General features: G+C 34.6%; 1 long non-coding RNA gene across 1 annotated transcript in view; it reads left to right on the plus strand.

Moving 5' to 3' along the window:
• LOC116556378 overlaps positions 1-23,151 on the plus strand; it is a 198,014-nt gene that overhangs the window by 148,821 nt on the left and 26,042 nt on the right. The window contains exon 2 of the long non-coding RNA XR_004270969.1: positions 4,216-4,305. This is a non-coding gene — a long non-coding RNA (uncharacterized LOC116556378). The remainder of the gene's footprint in view (positions 1-4,215; positions 4,306-23,151) is intronic.

The following is a 23,151-nucleotide window of genomic DNA, read 5'->3' on the forward strand; positions in this document are numbered from 1 at the left end:
GACGTTTTGTATTTGAGATACTTAATGGAATAAACCTTAAGATATTCAGCCAACAGTTTGGAACTCAAGTGCAGTACTTTGCAGAGAATTTGAGATCATAGATGACTTTATATTCTGCGTCTGACCACCCTTTCTATGTTTGGGGTATCCTTTTACATTATGGAGTAGTTTTTTCCTCTAGAAACAAAAAGATGCCAGGAAAAATTTCCCTAGCCTTCTGTGCAGCTGTAGTCCAGATACACAATCAAGGCTCTAGTGATAAGGTTTATTTATGCATATTTTAAAACAAAAAGTCAGTACATGAAAAAGCAAGGGTAACACATACTCAGGTTTTTGAGGGGGCAGAAAAGTGCCACGTACATAATTTTTCAGAGTTACGAATAGATAAATGATGCTGGAGTGACAAGATCTGCGCCTAGTCCTGTTTCCATGTGACCATTTCTATAACACTTTAGGAGAGTTGTTTCTGACCGTCTACCCCCCAAACCAAGCTCCGTAGCCCTTCCCACAAATTCTGTGTTTAGTAAAACGTCCTTTAATAAATTTGTTTTCTGACTGATTCAGGCAGAGTTACAATTGTTTAGGAATACAAAACAAAACTACTAACTGACAGTGGAACCAAAGGCATATATGAAGATGTCACATGTGAATACATGTAATAATTAAAATCAAAGCATAAAGAGTACAAATAAAATAATTGAGAACTAAAGAAAATACAGTTATGTGGAAATATATTTGGAAGGAGAATGAAAAATCTGAACAGGAGTAGTCTTAATATGGGAGAAAAACCACTAAATGCTTTCTAAATAATAGTAAGATTAGAGAATATTTCAGGGAAGCCTCAAATTCCATAGAGATCATTGAAAACTTTATTCAGAATTTTTAAGAGCATTTCTCTTAGTAAAGAGATTATTTAGTGACAGTTGCACAAACTCACATCTACCTGAATTAAGAAAGCACCATGAGGTAATCACATTAGTAATCTAACTAGTAGCACTTTTTGTATCATTCAACCACATTCACCACCTCAGCATCACATTGTTTAGTGCTTCATTCCTTAAAGTACACACACACACACACACACACACACACACACACGTAAATTTGTCATGATTGCCTGGTAACAAATTCCAATAGCGTATGCAATATTATTTATATTTTCCTTATGTCCTGGTCTAGGATACTGCACCAGATGTTCTCCAGACTATGGAGGCTGTCTTTGTGTTTCACGGTATGTTCCTACTTACTTTTGCTGCATTAGGCTGTTTCTTGACACATGCAATTTTCCATACTGCATTTCAGGGCCAAAGTAGACTCTCAGTTATGTCATAATAATTTTGTGTTTAATTCAGGTCTTTGTTTCTTGAGCTGAACATCTTCTCTGTGCTTTGTTGTGTATATCTGTGCATTTTCTCAAAGCCCAAGGGAAGAATGAGACAGAAGTGCATGATTCTAGCACTCACTCAATACTAAGGTCTTTAAGTAAAGCATAGTTCCTTTAGCAATATGTCAGCAGAGCATAGCTCCTCTATAAATCTTAGCAAATCCTTTTGGGGCTCCACTGATTCAGTTGCCAAGAAATTTGTTATTCAGAAATATTGAGAATAGCTTTGGCTTCTTCCACTGACCTCCCTCTTTTAGATGAGGTTCTTGAACCACTTTGAATGCTGAATACCAGCTTCCTATACTGGTATTGAATACAATTGAAACCTCTGCTCAGTACTAACTCTTCCATGGACATATAATTGATTTCTAGAAATTTGTTCTTTAATTAAGGATAACAAAAAAATATTGCCCACCTCTCATCATCTCAATTGAACCTGACTCTTAACAGAAGCTCCAGAAGTAAACTCTCCTACAAGTTTGTCTTCAGCATCTGTTACCCAGGCTTTTCTGCTCATTAATTATTTTGAGTGTATTCATGAATAACATAAAATTACTGAGCAACAAAACTACAAGATATAGTCCCAAAATTTCAATTTTAGATATTTCAGAAAAAAAAGAAACCATGACTTACAACCTTCTTTATTAGCAATTTCTTATCTGCAGAGTGACTGTATTAAAGAGTACCTTTGAAAGTTCGATATAATATATTGCAGTTTCCTGTTAACAGCATTGTCTTCAGACCTACACAGAAGGGCAGCTGCTTTACAGTCCACATATGTGGTCTGCGGCAACATGCCACACCCACACTAAAAGGCTATGAAATAACATAAGGACAGCAATAAAATTATTCTAATCAAATGCACAACTTTAACAGTTCAGATGAAATTCCTGGACTGTCTTAGACTTTACTAAATGAACATTTAATTATGATCAATATAATAAGAATATAAAAAAGATAATTATTTCTATCAATTTCACATCTCAGAAGAAACAAATGCAACTTTGATCTTTCTCTATTAGAAAGATAAAAAAAATATTCAGAAAATTAGCAAATTCTATGAAAACTCATGAAAATATTCATCACATCTTTCTGGCATTGTAAGAATGTTTCTATCAAAACATCCTCTGATTTAGTTAAATAATATAGAATTACTTTGAGTTACATAGCAGAAATTTCAGTATTTTATTTTGAATCATTTTTAAAATGTGTAAAAAAGAAAATATAGTAACTAGCTTTTAAACACTAACTTAGAATGAATGTGATGTGGTGCTGATAATGTATATATTGTTGATATGGGTTCAAACTATGCTACAAGGCTAAAGTAACAAAAACAGCATGGTACTGGTACCAAAACATATAGGCCAACGGAACAGAACAGAAGCCTCAGAAACAATGCCACATGTCTACAACCATCTGATCTTTGATAAACCTGACAAAAACAAGCAATGGGGAAAGGATTCCCTATTTAATAAATGGTGTTGGGAAAACTGACTAGCATATGCAGAAAACTGAAACTGGACCCCTTCCTTATACCTTATACAAAAATTAAATCAAGATAAATTAAAGACTTGGATGTAAGCACTAAAACCATAAAATCAAAGGATTATAAATCATTCTATTATAAAGATACATGCACATGTTTGTTTTTTGTGGCACTGTTCACAATAACAAAGACTTGGAACCAACACAAATGCCCATCAATAATAGACTGGATAAAGAAAATGTGGCACATGTACACCATGGAATACCATGCGGCCATAAAAAGATGAGTTCATGTCCTTTGCAGGGACGTGGATAAAGCTGAAAACCATTGTACTCAGCAAACTAACACAAGAACAGAAAACCACCACTGCATGTTCTCACTCATAAGTGGGAGCTGAACAATGAGAACACATGGACACAGGGAGGGGAACATCACACACCTGGGCCTGTAAGGGGGTGGGGAGCTAGGAAAGGGATAGCATTAAGAGAAATACCTAATGTAGATGACAGGTTGATGGCAAACCACCATGGCACATGTATACCTATATCACAAACCTGCACATTCCGCACAAGTACCCCAGAACTTAAAGTATAATAATAATAATATAAAATAAATACTAACTTAAAATGCAATGTATTTTGCTTCTACTATTACGCTTTATATTTAGTTTTTCCAGTTCAGTTATCTATGGATAGAAACATTTGATACTCTATTAAAAGACCATGAATCCAATTGGAAACAAAATAGTTCATATTTAATTATAGAACTGAAGAACAAAGCTAACTAAATTAAAAAAAATCAACCATATTCAACCGAGACAAACACATTAGAAAACAGACCATTAGTATATTCTTAAAAGAATGATATCTTGTATCTACATGTAATCCCACGTAATGTACACCTTTTGATCTCTACTAGGATGGTGTATACTAGAAAAAAAAATTTCTGAATTTATTATATACTGTATCTTCTTAAAATTCGACCCATAATGAACAAATTCATATGAAGGTTAAAAATAATTTAATGACAGAAATAATTCCTATGTGAGATGAAAAGTTTAAATTAATATTTATCAAATGCATAATAAATTTAGAGAATATGTAATATTTAAAATAAATAATTAGAAAAGATGTGACTTCTGGAATGGTAGCATGGTAAGTTTTATAAACCTTCTCCCTAGAAAATGATCATATTGAAGAAATTATTCTATAGAAGTCTTTGGAAATTGTTTCATAGCAAAAAAAAAAAAAAAAACTTTTCTTTTTTTTCTTGTGGCCCTTAGCCGTTACGTGCTTTCTCCTTCTCTCTCCCTATCTCGACATTTATTTCTTTTCTTTTTTTTCAGACTCTCCAATCTGAATGAGTAGGAACGAGAAAATGAGGCTCTCTCTCTCCTCATCTCCCAGTTAAAGGATATGCTATCTCACCAGAAGAGGTAGGTTGCCAGCTTTTCTCATACCTCTCAGCACTAAGTTGCTGATGCTAAATTCCTAGCATTTGAAGCTAAAAGTTTGAGTTTTTCTTCATCCACTGAGCCCTGACAAGTAGGGTGGAAGCTCACTCCTACTCACGGCAAGCCAAAAATATTGAGTAAATAATAATTTCTTCTCCAGCTCCCTTATACAGTGGAAGATACATGTCAGGGAGGCAACCTGAGAAGATGAGCAGTTACCTCCCCTACCAATATTATATCCCCATCCCAACATGTAGGTCCTTGGAGATGCCTGTAGGCACTGGTTGTGAAAGTTTTTCCTAATTTGCTCTGCCCTCCTGGTCCTCGAAGACACCCTACCCAGGGACACTGGGCAGGACTTACACTAAAGAGGAGCTGGTGTGTCTCTGTCACTCTGGAAAAACTACACCACTCTCCTTGCTCTCACTCTAGAGCAGAGGTTCAAATGTTTTGTTATGGTAAAGAGCTCTCTATAAAGCAACTTCAAAGCTCTCTATAAAGCAACTAACTTAATTGGTAACTGACTGTTGGGAAGTTGAAGCTGAGAGTTGTTCAGAAACAATGGCAATTTTGGTGATAAGCAACTATGAGCAACATGCTAAAATATAGACAAAAAGCTTTACTAGAGAGAATCAGATGAAGAGACAACTAACGATATTCCTCCTGTGTTTAGAACAAACCACAAAGACTTGCCTCGAAAACTAGCTCTGCAATTGGTCTTGGTTTAATTGGATCAGACTGTGGGAGCAATTTATACTTTAGGGTATCATAAAAATCAACAGATCAATCAGCCTGTCATTCATTAGTAGAGACTAAAATCTGGGTGTGTTATATGCAGAGGCAGACAGCTTAACAGAGAGAGCAGGGAAATAGTCCACTAGAATTCTGCTAAAACCACTGCTAGTCTAGGGTGATTGTCCTCTGCCTGAGGCTATGCCTTCTGAGAACATTTATGGCTTCCCGTTGAATGAGAAACAGACTTTACAAAAATAGTACAGCCAAGTCAATAAGCAAGAAAGAAACAAAGTTGAAATTTATAAATATCTCACTGTGTCTTCTAAGAAGTGGATACTCTACGTGTAGAACTGAAAAAGATAACTATTTTCAAATTTACACCGTTACTTTATAGCTTGAAAATAAAGTAAAGTAGAAAATATTCATGCTTACATGACTGATAAAGAAAAAAAAATATAAGCCAGAATTTTGGCTGAATATCTAGGAACATTGTGTGTGTGTGTGTGTATATATATATATATATATATATATATATATATATGTCTATATATATATGACAAATTGGTTGAATTTGCCTCTAGAAAAAGTCCTCAACAATATTGAAGTAATGATATATCTTGGACCAACTCTAAGACTGTATGTGATATTTTCTGGATCTGCCAAAATATTTGAGAACCACACTGAGGCACAATATAGGAATGCAGACTAAATGTTGTTAAAGTAATTGTTTTAATGTATAGAAAAATATAAGCTCACTAGAAGTAGTAAGCAAAATAACAGAAAATACTTCAAGAATCATTCAAGAAAAACCATTAAATCTGTGCTATTCACAATTATTTGGAATAAATTATTGCTTACTATAATTTCTATGTTAGCAATAGCTTATAGAAAAACAAACAGGTCTAGAATATGCTATTTTATTTTTACTATGATAAAATTTATTTGATTTGTTAATCAAAATAACTGTATGTGAAATATTCAATATATGTAGCAAAATAAGGAAAATGAAATAAAAATTAAAAATTTTACATGATTATGAAAGAAAATAGTCACATACAAATAATACTGAAATTAATATCTGCAGAATTTATATTCTGGCCAATATAAATTAAGATGTGTCCCTGATGAAAAAAGCAAATACACGAACAATAGAAACAGAATAAAAACTATTCTGACTCAGAATCTCATGTTCTTTTTTCCTTTTTGTGTGTGCATGTGTAATTAACAGTGGGTTTTCTGAAGAGGTCTTATTGCTAACCTCTTGGAATACTGTTGTTACCTGGTTAGAAAATACAGTATTAAACATCTGATTTATATGAAACCATAAGTTCACATGCTAGGTCGCATTTACTCTTTTTCAAAATTAGGAATTATCAAAAATGTTTTAAAAGTCTTTGAACCATTCAAAAACAAGTTGAACATCTTTCTGTTTCATAGATGGAACAGAAAACTCAAATTAAGAAGGGGTTGAAGTTGATGAGATGAAGTTCTCTGGGGAGGAAATCAGAAGAAGTATCCAGGAATTGAAACTTTAAAGGAAAATAGAATGAAATCACCTAATAAATTGTAGAATGACCAGAACCTAATCAATGAAAATGGGTAGGGTTGTGACCTGTATTGAGTTATTGCTCAGGAGGACAAGATTAATCAGAAATAGCCAAGCAACCAGGACCTAGGCTGAGACATCAATATACAGGAGCTGCCAATACATGATTTGATTCTGAATGCTACAGTCATATGCATCAGGGAGAAGTAATCAGAATCTATCAATCAGAACAAAAGGAATGAAGAAAAAGAGATTACAAAGGCAGAATAAAAAGAAGAAAAAAAATTTCCATAAATTCCTTCTTCTACTAACAAGAATGTCAAACTACAAAAAGCATTAATTAATTAAGAAAGCCAATTCACTCAACATAAGATTTTGCCATCTTCAATCTTCATACAATCAAGAAAATATAAAAAACAAACTATAAAAAGCACATACAACAGTATTATAAAGATAAAGGGAAGGAAAATATCCATAAAACCAATAAATTACTACAAAGAAAAATGAATACAATAATAAAGAATAGTTGAAGATTAAAATAACTAATTATAAATAATAGAAATTTAAAATTTTTATTAAAATAGAAAAAAAAGAAACAAGATAAATTCTAGACTTTCCAAAAATGAAGAATAATTATTTCAAAATAATCTCAGAATTCACCCATAAATCAGTATACCACCATATGGAGGTTGATATAATAAAAAAGATGCTAAAACATTCCATTTAAGATAAAAATGTCAAAGCATATCTTTACAGAAACAAAACAAATATATTAGAAAGCATGAGGGAGATTCTATCTTTAAAAATATGACAGAGAATTTTCCTGAAATAAAGAACAAATAATTTTTATATAGTTTTATTTAAAGTGCCAAATTGGAAAAGTAAAACTATCCACATAAGTTTATGTAGATATATAGTAAAACCATGTGATATCAAATACATAAAAGAAAAAAATTAAACCAACTGATCAAAGAATGGCAAATTATTCACAATGGAATGTTAATTATCTTGACAGCAAAAATATCTCATTAGCAATAGTAATTGACTAAAAGATTATGACATACTAAAACATGTATTTGGTCTCTGCCCTCAGTTTCTAACACAGAGCTTCTGAAACACTTGTAATTTTCTAAATAATAAAGTTATAGAAGCATCTTTTGTTATAATATTAGGTCTCAATCCTTGGTTCCTGATATAAGAATTTCTAAGAACCTTGCAATCTTCAGAATAATGCATACCTTTGGTATGCTAGTGAGATGACTGGCAGTTACGAGTCACTAGACAGCTTTACAATTGGAAAGAACAAGGCATGATTAGAGAATTGGCACTGCCTGCCCCACCCTTTAACATTTGGGGAGAAGACAAGGGTTGGAGATTGAGTCATTATCAATTATTTAATCAAATAATGCTTATGTAATGGAACACCTATAAAAACACTAACAAGAGGGTTAGGGGAGCTTCCAGGTTGGTGAACACACACACATGCCAGGAGGGTCGCTCCACCCAACCCCACTAGGACAGAAGTGTCTTGAATTCAGGACCCTTCTGGATCTTACCTTGTGTACCTCCTGATCTTGCTATTCATCCATATCTTTTATAATAAACCAGTAATAATAAGTAAAGTGTTTCTCTGATTTCTGTCAGCTGCTTTATGAAATTATTGAACCTAAGAATGGGTTCATGGGGACCCCCAATTCATACACAAATTAGAAGTGTAGGTAGCCTAAGATATCACTATTTGCAATTGGCCTCAATCTTACAGGATTAAGTCCCTTTGTGAGGTCCATCCTGTTATAATTCCAGGTAGCTTGTGTCAGAATTGAATTAAATTGTAAGACACTCAGAATTACTTGGTGCAGAATACCTACACATTTGGCGTAATTGACAATCCGTCATTTTAAAAACTGAGAACAGAATAACATATATAAACAGCTTCACAAACTAAGTCAGTTTCTACACAGATATCTTTCCTGAAATTGTAATAACCTACCCTGAGCTAGCATTACTGACTCCATCTTAGCTGTAAACTCCAGCCTAGCTTCCCCTTCCCTACCACAGCCCCTCTGAGTGCATAACTGGGTCATGCTGCACGTAGATGCGTTGAAGCATACTGTTCTTAACACTTGTAACCATTGTAACCGCATCCTGCTTGGCACACCCGCCTTGCTATTGCAAGAAAAATTTTTCCCTTTGGTCATTGTGTAGCAGGAGCCTGATCACCCCTCCTTCTTGGTAATTGTATGGAAAACACTTGTGCCCACAGCTCCTTCCTCTAACCTGCTTTTCTGCTTCTGTAAAATTCCGCTTCAGCTAGATACCCCCTCCCCTACCTAAATCAAGGTATAAGAGATAATCAAGCCCCTTCCTCGGGGCCCAGAGAACTTTGAGCATTAGCCGCCTCTCAGTCGCTGGCTGTAAAAGGACTCTTAATTTGGAACTCAGTGAGTGGCACATTTCTTCTAACTCGCTCAGTTACTACAAAATAAATAATAAAACATGTATTTCAGTCAGTAAAAAGGTAAAGAAATAAGGAGGGGGGAAATGCAAATATTAATAAAGACCCTAGATAATGATAAAATAGCTTGATAAAATAAATCTTATAAAATAGAAATAATTAAATCAAAGTTGTTTTTTGGGAAACCTATAAATAAAATGTTAGCCACTGTGTCATATAAAATAGAAAGATATATAATTAAATGTAATTAAAGTTCTAGTCCTATTTTGTTAGATGATACAGATACTGAGAAATTTTAGACTTAGATAAAACAAAGAAAGAGAAAAAAATTACACTAACCAAAATGAAGCTAATATCATAAATTTAATTTCACAAAGATAAATATTAAAGTAAAAATATTAGGAAAAACAGAGAAATTACACAAATAAAATACTCCATTAAGATAATATAAAATTTATAAATGTGAATCAAGCCATAAAAATTAATAATTTCACAATCATGAGATATTTTAAAGAATTCTTTTCAAAAATTGTCATATTAAGACAGCAAAAATATACTGAGTATAGATGAATTAAACACTATAATGAAAGACTAAGTTGTCACTAGAGGGACATTGCAGGTGTCCAATTCAGTCATTGTAAAGGGAAAACAAAACAAACCATTGAAAAGAAATATGCCAAAAGGTCAAATAGAGATAAAACACGATGAAAATAAGAAAAAAAATATAAATACAATGAATAGAACAGACAAAAATTAGTGATGAACATGAGTAGAAATGGTTATCTAAGCTAAAATTAGTACTCTGAAAAGATTAATAGTCAAATGACACTGGTGATGATGAAAAAAAGACACATGCACACATATGTTCTTGTGGTGCTGTTTATGGTAGCAAAGACCTGGAATCAACCCAAATGCCCATCAGTGATAGACTGAACAAAGAAAATGTGGCACACATACACCATGAAATACTATGCAGCCATAAAAAACGACAAGTTCATGTCCTTTGTAGAGGCATGGATGAATTTAGCAAATCATTCTCTGCAAACTGACACAAGAACAGAAAACCAAACACTGCATGTTTTCACTCATAGGCGGGTGATGAACAATGAGAACAGCTGGGCACAGGGAAGGGAACAACACTCACTGGGCTAGGTGGGGAGGTGGAGGGGACCGGAGGGAAGGGACAGCAGGGGGCTGGGTGGATGGGGAGGGATAACACCGGGAGAAATGCCTGACGTAGGCGATGTGGGGTGGTGCTGGGGGGGATGTTGCATGTATGTACTTATGCCACAATCCTGCAGGATGCAGGATGTGCACATTACCCCAGAGCCCAAAGTACAATAAATAAATAAATAAATAAATAAATATGGGCACAATAAACTTAAAAGGAAAAGGCAAAAGGGATAATTTTATGTAAAGTAATTAATTGTAAAATTTGCTCTAATAGAAGTAGAAAACCAAGTAAGTTCACAACCCATAATATTCATCATTTTAAAGTGTACAGTTCAGTGGGTTTTAGTATATTCACAAATTGTGGAAACACAATTATAAATTTCAGAATATTTTCACCAATCCATAAGAAACTCATTACCCATTCACAGTTATTTCTGATTCCCATGTCCCACAGCCTCTGGCATCCATCGATCTATTGTTTCTTTTGAAAGATTTATCTATTCTGGACATTTTATGTAAATAGGTCATAAACTAAGAGGTCTCTTGTGTTTGGTTTATTTCGCTAAGCATAATTTTTTCAAGGTTCATTCATGTTGTGGCATGTATCAGTGCTTCGTTTCTTACTACTGCTAAGTAATAATTCATTGTATGCATGTAGTAATTTAAAAATCCAGCCTGCCATAGGTGGCACGTTCTGTAGTCTCAGCTACATGGGAAGCTGAAGCAGGAGGATCACTTAATCCTGGAAGTTCTGGGCTGTAGTGCACTATGCTGATTGGGTGTCTGAACTAAGTTTGGCATCAATATGGTGACCTCTCAGGAGCAAGGGACCACCAGATTGCCTAAGGAAGAATGAACAGGCCCAGGACAGAAATGGAGTAGGTCAAAACTCCTGTGCTGATCAGTCTGGCATCATGTCTGTGAACAGCCATTGCATTCCAGCCTGAGCAACATAGCCATATTCTCTCTCTAAAAAAATAAAGTCCATTCCTTTGTTAATGGACACTGTTTTTATTTATTGGTTGTTGTGGACAATTTGGTAATGGTCATCATTGTTCAATGATTCGAATCCCTGTATTCGATTTTTAAGGTAAGTATCTAGAAGTTGATCATATGGTAATTTTATAGTTGTAATTTTGAGGAACCACCAAATTGTTCCACAGCAGCTGTGCCATCTAACATTCCGACCTGCAATGTATGAGGTTTCCAATTTCTCCATTACCTTGACAACACTTCTTAATTTCTATTTTTTGATATCCTAGTAGATATGAAGTGGTATATCATTATGGTTTTAATTTGCATTTTCCTAATGCCGAATAATGTCAAGTATTTTTAATGGGATTTTTTGACATTAGTGTATCTTCTTTGGAGAAATGTCTAAGTTTTTTGCTGATTTTTTGATTGAGTTGCCTTTTTCTTGTTGAGTTTTATGAGTTCTTAATTTGCTCTGAATATTAAACCCTTAACAGACAAGTAATTTGCAAATATATTCTACCATTCTATAGTCTTTTGACTTTCTTGATTGTGAATCCTGATATATTGGATGCTATTTTAGAATATTATATGGCTTTCTGGAGAAACTTGCCATAGCCATTCAAGGTATTTACATTTAGCTGGTACTGTAATTGTTGTTCAATAAATAGGCCATTCCACTATTCTATCAAGACAACTGTTTTAGGTTGTTGGGCAACATATAACACCAGTGAACTCCATGACCATTGTTTTACTTCATTTGCTGTGAAGTGAGTTACTTGGTCAAAGCTATGTTGTGTAGAATACGATGGCAGTGAATAAGATGTTCTATAAATTCACCAATGTTGGCTCTGTCATATGCATTGTTTGCAGGGAGGGCAAATCCATACCCAGAGTCATTTCCAGTAAGTACAACACGCTTTTCCTTCCATAATAAAAATGATTTAATGTAACCAGCCACCGGCTAACTGGATGATCACCCTGAAGAATGTTGTGATTTTGGAGACTTATTGTGGAACTCAGCTTCTCGCATATTAAGCTTTCAGCAGTGGCTGTAACTAGGGTGAGCTAAGTGAGTGTAAGTCCATGTTGCTGATCTCATGTATAGTCTCCATCCTTGCCACCACTGCCATTTTGTTCTGGAGTAATTGGGCAATGACAGGAGTGGTTGCAACAGGAGACTGGCTTGTATCCACTGAAGCAGTCATCATTTTCACTTTATTTTTAAAATCCTCCTCTCCTAAGGTCACACTTTGGTGAGAATTCACATGAAAAGGGAGGACTTAACTTCTGCCATTTTGCTGATTGTTATCTATATGTCTAATAACTTTTTGTTCATCTTCTCTGTATTACTGTTTTCTTTTGTGTTGAATTATTTGTAGTGACACATTTTGATTCTCCTTTCATTTATTTCTGTGTATTTATTAATATAGTTTTATGGCTACCACTTGGATTATAGTTAACATACTAAATTTATAACATCTAGTCCAAATTGATACAAACTTAACTTGAATAATATATAAAAAATCTGGTCCCTTACAGCTTCATCTCCTGGTCTCTCTTTATGTTGTCATTGTGATAGATTATATAATTATATGTTGTATGCCCAATAATGTAAGTTTATAATTTCTATTCATTTATCTTTTAATTCCTATGGCAAATAAAATGTAAAATTATAAACAAAATATAGTATTATATTGACTTTTATATTTGGCTGCATCTTTATCATTACTGGATTTACTTGTTCATACAGTTTTGAATTACTGCCTATTGTCTTTTTTATTTTGTCCTTAATGAATTCCTTTAGCATTTCTTGTAGGGCAGATCTAGTACTAATAAACACACTCAGCCTTCGGTTTTTGGAAATGTTTTAAAGTCTTCTTATCTTTGAAGGACAGTTTGCCAGATGTAAAATTCTTCTTTGATAGTTTTCTTTTAGCACTTTGTCATTCCACTGCTTTTTAGGATTCGTGATTTCTGAAGAAAAATTGGCTATTGATTATACACTGGATCTTTCAAATGCATGATTAATTACATTTCTTTGCTGCTTTGGAGACTTTGCCTTTGACTTTTAACAGTTTGATTATAATTTGTTTTGGTGTGTGTCTCTTTTAAGGGTTTTAAGCTTAAAATTAATTGCGCTTCTTATATTTCTAGATGCATATCTTTAATGAAGGTTAAAATATTTTCAGCCATTATTCTTTGAAATATTATTTCTGCCTTTTTGTTCCTTTTCTTTTACTGGTACTCAATAATGTATGTATTTGTCTGCTTGATGGTGTCCTACATGTCACTTAAGCTTTGTTCACTTTTCTTCATGTTTTCTTCATGCTCTTCAAATTTCATAATCTTAACTGTAATATTTTCAGGTGTGCTTATTCTTTCTCCTTTGTGCTAAAATCATCTGCTGAGGTTCGTTAGTACATTTTTGTACTGCTTGTAGTTTTTGATTCAGAATTTTCATTTGGCCCTTGTAAAAAATTGATTTTTATATCTATTGTTATTCTCATTTTTTATTCATTGATTTTTCTTGTTTTATTTAGTTATTTATCTATGTTTTCCTTTAGCTTCTTGTCCTTATTTAAAAATATTTTTAAGTCTCTGTGAAGTTTGATGTCAATATTTTATCAGGGATAAAATGAGGATAAGAATAATTTTTCCTATTATGACAGAAAATATGCTTTCTCCATTAAAAATATACATAAACCTGGTAAAATTAATACAAAGGGTAATCAAACGGATTGCTATTGTTCTCAAGAAAAGATACCAGAAATTATGCCAAAATAAATTAATGTTTCAACTGATTCTCCACAGTCCATTAAACAGCTGTCTAATAGCTTCTGTTTATTTATTGATATGTGTCAACAATAACAGCAAGAAGTCCAAGCATAATAAGTCTTCCTAATCCCTCACCAGCAAAAAAACCTTTGACTAGGTGTATAAGAATGCATGCTTACTGATCATTAATGATTTTTTGCACATTGCCTGTTTATTTATTTACTGATCTTCTTGATTTGGCATAATAAAACCCAAATTCCTTCATGATAATTAAAAATTTTATTTATTTTAGCAAAGTAAAACTTACTGAAAATAAATATATTTGATATTTCTCTGGAGGAGGAATAGAAGATCTTCAGAAAGCCAGGAGTACTTTTCAAGAAAGAGGGTTTACTACTTTCAAGAATAAATGTTAAAAATACAGTTTTGTGCATGGTTTAGAGAAGTATCCACATAGTTTGGTTTATCTATTTGTCTGCCAGTGTTATTGCTATTTTATATTTTTCTAGGCGTGAAAGTCCAAATAAGAAAGTCTTTATTCATAATCTTGCTTTCTCTTTATTGCATATTTTATGACTCTAATGTCAAACTAGCTGATTACATTGCTAATGGTAGATAACTGTGATTTTGGTCCTGATTATAGCATCTCATTTTACTGATACACAAAATTTGTTTTCTAGGTGACTTATTTGTGCTATATTCCTGTGAGGTATGCTTCTTTGTGCTAGGATAATCTGAAGGTGTGACCAATGGTTCTGGTAACATGATCCTTTATTATAATTTAATTAATTCCTAGGATTTTATTGCAATCAGGTGCTTTCCAGATGAGTTCTTCCATTGCTCCACTGACTTAACTCAAGTTCTGTAATACTATTCCTACTTTTCTTGCTGGGTTTTTCTCACCTCAGTTTCTTATTTAAAATATGGCATTGGAACCCTTTTGTTAATATCCACCTACCAAAAAAATTTATGAATGACATTCTCTGGGACTTATACTCTATTATCTTTCTCTTTATTCAGTATGGTGGCGTGTGTGTGTGTGTGTGTGTGTATGCTAATATCAATTATTACTAAAAAATGTGAGTGTCATTTTACTAAGTTTCAAATAAATTCTTAATGAAAATACATGTGACAGCTCCTAATTTGCAAAACTACAAATTAGAATTATTCAACTTTCACTATGTAATTACTACTCTGAGAATTGAAAAGAAGCAAAACATTAAAAAATTGATGTCTCTAATTAACATTAAATATTATGCTCTGATGGTGTAACATGAATCCTCTCACAACAGACTTTGTTTACATCACTGGCAGATGTTTGCATTTACTTAGATGCAATTTATAATGGCATGTTGTGGTGAAATCCAAAGTTCATTTCTCTGTTATTTTATAATAAACTATAATGTAATTTTGCATATATATTTTTTAAAACTAAATCTTCTTAAATCTGGTGGCCTATTATAATTTTTTCTGTTACATTTAGATGCAAAGTAATATTCTTTGACAGTAGAAGGTGTTGTATTCAATTGTTCATTTAAATGCAAGAATCTCCTGTCTATATACCCTTTATTAGAAAGGAAATTCAGTGTTGTAAAGGGTGGTCCATCCAAACCATATGCAAGATCAAATGATCCAGATGTTTCATTTTGTTTTTATTTTCTTTCACACTAAAATATTTCAGTCATTCCAATCAGTCCATATACATCACCCTTTCTACATCTTTACACCTTGGTAGCTCTATATTTTACTTTATATTTTATTTTATTTTAAAGTTCTGGGGTAAATGTGCAGAAGTGCAAGATGTGCAGGTTTGTTACATAGGTAAACATGTGCCATGGTGGTTTGCTTCACCTATGGATCCATCACCTAAGTAAGCCCAGCATGCATTAGCTATTTTTCCTGATGCTCTCCCTCCCACTCCCCATCTCCCCAACAACAGACACCAGTGTCTGTTGTTCCCCTCACTGTGTCCATGTGTTCTCATCATTTAGCTCCCATTCATAAGTGAGAATGTGTGGCATTTGGTTTTCTGTTATTACATTAGTTTGCCAAAAAAAATGGCTTTCAGCTACATACATGACCCTGCAAAGGACATGCTCTTATTCCTTTTAATGGATGCATAGTATTCCATGGTGTATATATACCACATTTCCTTTACCCAGGTATCACTGATGGGCATTTGCATTGATTTCATGTATTTGCTATTGTGAACAGGCCACAATAAACATGTGTGTGCATGTGTCTTTATAATAGAATAATTTATATTCCGTTGAGTATAGACCCAGTAATGGTATTGCTAGGCCAAATGATATTTCTGGTTGTAGGTCTTTGAGGAATCATCACACCACCTTCAACAATGGTTGAACTAATTTTCATTCCCACCAACAGGGTAAAAGTGTTCCTTTTTCTTTGCAGCCTCACCACATCTGTTGTTTCTTGCCTTTTTGATAATTGCCATTCTGATTGGCTTGAGATAATATTTTATTGTGGTTTTGATTTCCATTTCTCTAGTAATCAGTGATGTTTAGCTTTTTTTTAATATGTTTGTTGGCTGCATAAATGTCTTCTTTTGAGGAGTGTCTGTTCATGTCCTTTGCCCACTTTCTAATGGTGTTGTTTGTTTCTTTCTTGTAAATTTGTTTAAGTTCTTTGTAGCTTCTGGATATTAGACTTTAGTCAGATGCATAGGTTGTAAAATTTTCCTCCACTCTGTAGGTCGTCAGTTTGTGCTGATAATGGTTTATTTTGCTCTGCAGAAGCTCTTTAGTTTAATTAGATCCCGATTGTCAATATTTGCTTTTGTTGCAATTGCTTTTGACATTTTTGTCATGGAATCTTTGCCCATATCTATGTCCTAAATGGTATTGCCTAGATTTTCTTCTAGGGTTTTTATAGTTTTTGGTTTTACATTTAAGTTTTTAATCCATCTTGAGTTGATTTTTTGTATAAGGTGTAAGTAAGGGGTCTAGGTTCAATTTTCTGCATATATCTAGCCTGTTCTCCCAACACCATTTATTGAATAGGAAATCCTGTCCCCATTGCTTGTTTTTGTTAGGTTTGTCAAAGACAAGACGGTTGTACATATGCAGTTTTATTTCTGAATTCTCTATTCTGTTCCATTGTCTATGTCCCTGTTTTTATACCAGTACTATGCTGTTTTGGGTACTGTAGCCCTGTAGTATAGTTTGAAGTCATGTACTATGATGCCTCCAGCTTTGTTCTTTTTGCTTAGAATTGTTCTGGCTATACAAGCTCTTTTTTGTTTCCATATAAATTTTAAAATAGTTTTTTTCTAATTCTGTGAAGAATGTCAATTGTAGTTTGATGGAAATAGCATTAAACCCATAAATTTCTTTGTTCAGTATGGCCATTTTCATAATATTGATTCTTCCTATCCATGAACATGGAATGTTTTTCCATTTGTTTGTATTCCCTCTGATTTCCTTGAGCAGTGGTTTGTATATCTCCTTGAAGAGTTTCTTCACTTCCCTTACTTGCTGTTTTCCTAGGTATTTTATTCCTTTTGTAGCAATTGGAAAGGGAGTTCATATGTGATTTAGCTGTCTGCTTGTCTGTTGTTGGTGTATAGGAATGCTTGTGATTTTTGGACACTGATTTTGTATCTTGAGGCTTTGCTGAAGTTGCTTATCCGCTTAAGAAGCATTTGGTATGAGACAACAGGGTTTTCTAGATATGAGATCATGTAATCTGCAAACAGAGACAGTTTGACATCTTCTCTTTCCATTTTAATACTATTTATTTCTCTTACCTGATTGCCCTGACCAGAAGTTCCAATACTAGGTTGAATAGGAATAGTGAGAGAGGGCATCCTTGTCTTGTGCTGATTTTCAAGGGGAACGCTTTCATCTTTTGCCCATTCAGTATGTCATTATTATTTTGAGACATTCCTTTGATTCTAGGTTATTGATATTTTTAACATGAAGGGGTGTTAACTTTTATTGAAAGTATTTTCTGCATTTATTGAGATAATCATGTGGCTTTTGTCTTTAGTTCTGCTTATGTGATGAATTACCTTTATTCATTTGCATATATTGAACCAGCCTACAATCCTGGGGATGAAGCCAAATTGATTGTGGTGGATAAGATTTTTGATGTGCTGCTGGATTTGGTGTGCCAGTATTTTATTGAGGACTTTTGCATCGATGTTTGTTAGGGATATAGGCCTGAAGTTTTCTTGTTTTGTTGTAGCTTTGCCAGGTTTTTGTATCAGAATGATCCTGGCCTCATCAATTGAATTAGGGAGGAGTCTCTCATTTTTGATTGTTCAGAACAGTTTCAGAAGAAATGAAACCAGCTCCTCTTTGCACCTCTGGTAGAATTTAGCTGTAAATCCAACTGGCTCTGATGGACTGTTTATTACTGCCTCAATTTTAGAACTCATTATTTATCTATTCAAGAATTTATCTTCTTCCTGGTTCAGTCTTGAGAGGGTTTATGTGTCCAGGAATTTACCCCATTCTTCTAAGTTTTGTAGTTTATTTTTATGGAGATATTTATAGTATTCTCTAATGGTTTATTTTCGTGGGTCAGTGGTATTATTTCCCCTTTATCATTTTTATCATGTTTATTTGATTCTTCTCTCTTTTCTTCTTTGTTAATCTAGCTAGTGGTCTATTTTATTAATTTTTTCAAAAAACCAGCTCTGTCATGTCTCTGTCTCCTTCAGTTCCACTCTGATCTTGGTTATTTCTTGTCTTCTGCTGGCTTTGAGGTTTGTTTGTTCTTGGTTTTCTAATTATTTTAGCTGTGATGTTAGGGTGTTGATTTGAGATCTCTCTACCTATTTGATTTGGGCATTTAGTACTATAAATTTTCCTCTTAACAATGCTTTAGCTGTGTCACAGGGATTCTGGTATGTTGTCTCTTCATTCTCATTAGTTTCAAAGAACTTCCTGATTTCTGCCTAAATTTCATTGTTCACCCTGGTCTCTTAGGAGCAGTCTGTTCGATTTCCATGTATTTATGTGAGTTTAAGTGAGTTTGTTTATCTTGTGTTCTAGTTTTATTGCTCTGTGGCTTGAGAGACTATTAATTATGATTTCTGTTCTTTTGCATTTGCTGAGGAGTATCTACTTCCAGTTATGTGATCAATTTTAGATTAATTGCCATGTGGTACAAAGAAGAACATATATTCTGTTGGTTTCTGGTGAAGAGTTCTGTAGATGTCTTATCATATGTACTTGATCCAGAACTGAGTTAAAGTCTTGAATATCTTTGTTAATTTTCTGTCTCAATTATTTGCCTAATATTGACAGTGGAATGTTAAAGTCTCCCACCATTATTGTATGGGAGTCTAAGTCTCTTTGTGAGTCTCTAAGAACTTGTTTTATGAATCTGGATGCTCCTGCATTGTGTGTGTATATATATACATGTGTGTGTGTATATATATATATATATATATATATATATATATATACGTTAGCTTTTCTTGCTGAATCAAACCCTTTATCATTATGCAATGCCCTTCTTTGTCTTTTTTGATCTTTGTTGGTTTAAAACCTGTTTTGTCAGAAACTAGGATTGTTAACCCTACTTTTTTCTGCTTTCCATTTGCTCGGTGAATTTTCTTCCATCTCTTTATTTTGAATCTACGTGTATCTTTGCATGTGAGGTGGATCTCCGGCATATAGCATACTGATGGGTCTTGACTCTATTCAGTTTGCCATTCTGTGTCTTTTGATTACAGCATTTAGCTCATGTACATTTGAGATTGATATTGTTATATGTGAATTTGATCCTCTCATCATGATGCTGGTTCGTTATTTTGCACACTTGTTAATTTGTTGCTTCATAGCATCATTGATCTGTGTATTTCAGTTGTTTTTGTAGAGGCTGGTAACAATTTTTCTTTTCCACATTCAGTGCTTCTTTCAGGAGCTCTTGGAAGTGATGAATTCCCTCAGCATTTGCTTGCTCAAAAAGGATTTTTATTTCTCCTTTACTTATGAGGCTTACCTGGTTGTATAGGAAATTTTGTGTTGAAAATTCTTTTCTTTAAGAATATTGGATATTGGCCCCCAATCTCTTCTGGCTTGTAGGGTTTCCACTGAGAGTTCTGCTGTTAGTTTGATAGGCTTCCCTTTATTGGTGCCGTGGCCTTTCTCTCTGTCTGCCCTTAACATTTTTTCCTTCATTTTGACCTTGGAAAATCTAATGATTATGTGTCTTGGGGTTGTTCTTCTCATGGAGTATCCTACTGAGGTTCTCTGAATTTCCTGAATCAGAATGCTAACCTGTCTTACTAGGTTGGGGAAGTTCTGGATGACATCATAAAGTATGTTTTCCAATCTAGTTCCATTATTGGTCTCTTTCAGGTACCACAATCAGTCATGGGTTTTGTCTTTTACACCGTCACAACATTCTTGGATGTTTTGTTTGTTCCTTTTCATTCTTATTTTTCTAATCTTATCTACCTGTCTTAATTCAGCAAGATAATTTTCAAGCTCTAAGATTCTCTCCTCTGCTTGGTCTATTTGGCTATTGATAGTTGTTGCATTGTGAAGTTCTAGTGTTGTGTTTTCAGCTTCATCAGGTCATTTCAATTCCTCTCTAAACTGGTTATTCTGTAATGTTTTATCATGGTTCTAAGCTTAATTGCATTGGGTTACAACATAATTCTTTAGCTCAGCAAAGTTTGTTATTACCCATTTATTGAAGCCTATTTCTGTCAATTCATCCATCTCATCCTCAACCCAGTTCTTTGTCCTTGCTGGAGAGGTGTTATGATCATTTGAAAGAGAAGAAGCACTCTGGCTTTTAGAATTTTCAGCACTTCTGTGTTGATTATGTCCTCATCTTTGTGGGTTTATTTACCTCTAATTTTTGAGGCTGCTCTGCTTATCTTTGGATGGGGTTTTGGTAGGGTCTTTTTTGTTAATGTTGTTGCTTTCTTTTTGCTTAATTTTCTTTTAAAAGTCAGGCCCTTCTTCCGCAGGGCTGCTGTCGTTTCCTGGGATTCCACTTCGGACCCTATTGACGTGGGTTCCTCCTGCACTTGGAGGTATCATCAGTGGAGTCTGCAGAACAGCAAAGATGGTTACCTGCTTCTTCCTCTGGGAGCTCTGTCCAGAGGGCCATTTACCTGATGCCAGCCAGAACTCTCTTGCATGAGGTGTCTGGCAATCCCTGTTGGGAGGTCTCACCCAGTCAGGAGGCAGGGATCAGGGACCCACTTAAAGAAGCAGTCAGGCTGCTCCTTGGCAGAGCAGGTGTGCTGCACTGAAGGGATTCCCACTCATCTGGACTGTCTAGATTTCCTCAGACTCAGGAGGTGGGAAAGACTAAGTCCATGGAACCAGAGATTGTGGCCAGTCCTCTCCCCAGGGACTCCATCCAAAGGGACCAGAATTCTAACCATAAACTCCTGGCTGGTGGTATTGCTGAAATTCCCATAGGGAGGCCCTGATTGGCAAAGAGGGATTGATCTGAGTTCCACCTAAGGAAGCAGTCTGGCCAGGATCTGTTATAGCCACTCTGCTGTGCTTTGGGGAGTTCCTCCTGGTACAAACTGCCCAGTCTCCCTGACAGAAACAGGAGGAAATGGCTGACTGGAGCAGCAGTGATGGCAGCTGCCCCTCCCTGGGGAAACTTGGTCATCTTAGACCATCTGCAGCATGCTGCCACTGGCTGCAACAAGAAAGGCTGCCAAGAGTCTGCACAATTCTGTGCAGGGGACCAAAGGCCCTTGTGGCATGACCTTACAAGGCAATCTCCTGATCCACAGGTTGTACAGATCCTTGGAAAATGTGTGATTTACTTGGAGGGGTAGCATAATCATTTACTTCCTCCCTTGGCTTGGGATGAGAGTTCCCCTTACCCCTTGTGGCTACTGGGTGGGCTGTCTCTCCACCTTGCTTTTCCTCGCTCTCTATGGGCCACACCAACTGCCTAGCCAGTTCCAGTGAGAGAATCTGGATACCTCAGCTGAAGATTCAGGGTTCACTTCCCTATTTGTTCTTCTCAGTGGGAGCTGCAGACTGGAGCTGCTTCTCATCAGCCATCTTGGCCCCTCCCAACCAATAATTCTTCTTTTAATAAGCCTGGTTTGCAAACACACCTTTTAAAATTTACTATGATTTCGACAATACAAGTGAAACAAGCAAACAAAAATGCTATTTGATTTTGTAAGTAAAAGTAATAATGAAAAAAGTAAATCCTGGCAATGTTCTATTTTATATAATAAAATGAACATTTAATTTCTGAATAGTTTCAAATTTGGCTCCAATCTGTCTTCGAGATTCCACATCTAGTGAATCTTATCTAAGTCAAGGCCCAGCCATGTTTTAGTGAGTAAAATAAAATGATCTTTGCTCTTGAGGATCTCAGAGTATACTGCAGAAGAAAACATAAAGACATATTTTTAAGATATAAATCTAAAATCCTGATAAACCTGAACATACTTGTTTGGTTTTTAGTGTACTTCTTGGTGAGTGCTGCTGAAGGACAATGGCAGTGTTTCAGGGAAACACATTTCAAAATAGAAAAGAAATAGTACACTGCAAAGAGTGTCAAATAAAAGAAAAAGAGAACATTTAAGCAGAGATAGTTTTTGTAACTGTTAGGTAGAGTTTAAAAGTCCATGCAAACATCCATAAAAAAAATGAGAAAGAAGATGGCCACAAATATTCTTGACCTGAAACATTGACTAGGCCAATTCTAGTGAAAGAACATTTGCTACCTGGTGCTGAAAGAAGAAAATGACATTGAGAGATACATTTATGTTTGCTCAATGAACTATACTTTTTATACTTGTTAGGTATTTTAATAATTTACTTAATGAATTTAGCCATTGATGCTTATTAGTTTCACATGTAAAGTTAACTATTGTTAACAAATTTTTTTCAGATGATAAGGAAAAGTGTGAGAATGAACAAAATATTTGATAGAAACATATTGATATCAAAGTTTTAAGAAGTCATAATTATAGTCCTCATTTCTTCAGCTGGTCACACGTTTGTAGCTATTTTTATAACTATGTTTTTCCCACTACCCATTCCATATTTCCATTGCGTTCAGCAAGCATCTGAGCTTGTTGTAATTCTTTTCCTGGTCAGATAAATGTATATTTCCGAATGTTCTAGGCCAATAGTAGTCCTGCCTGACTTGTTTAGATGTGTTTAGTGTTATCCAGTTTTCCATTACTTTTATT

The sequence above is a fragment of the Sapajus apella genome, unplaced genomic scaffold (assembly GCF_009761245.1).
Source record: "Sapajus apella isolate SASKATOON/1434 unplaced genomic scaffold, GSC_monkey_1.0 scaffold16, whole genome shotgun sequence".
Classification (NCBI taxonomy): Eukaryota; Metazoa; Chordata; class Mammalia; order Primates; family Cebidae; genus Sapajus; species Sapajus apella.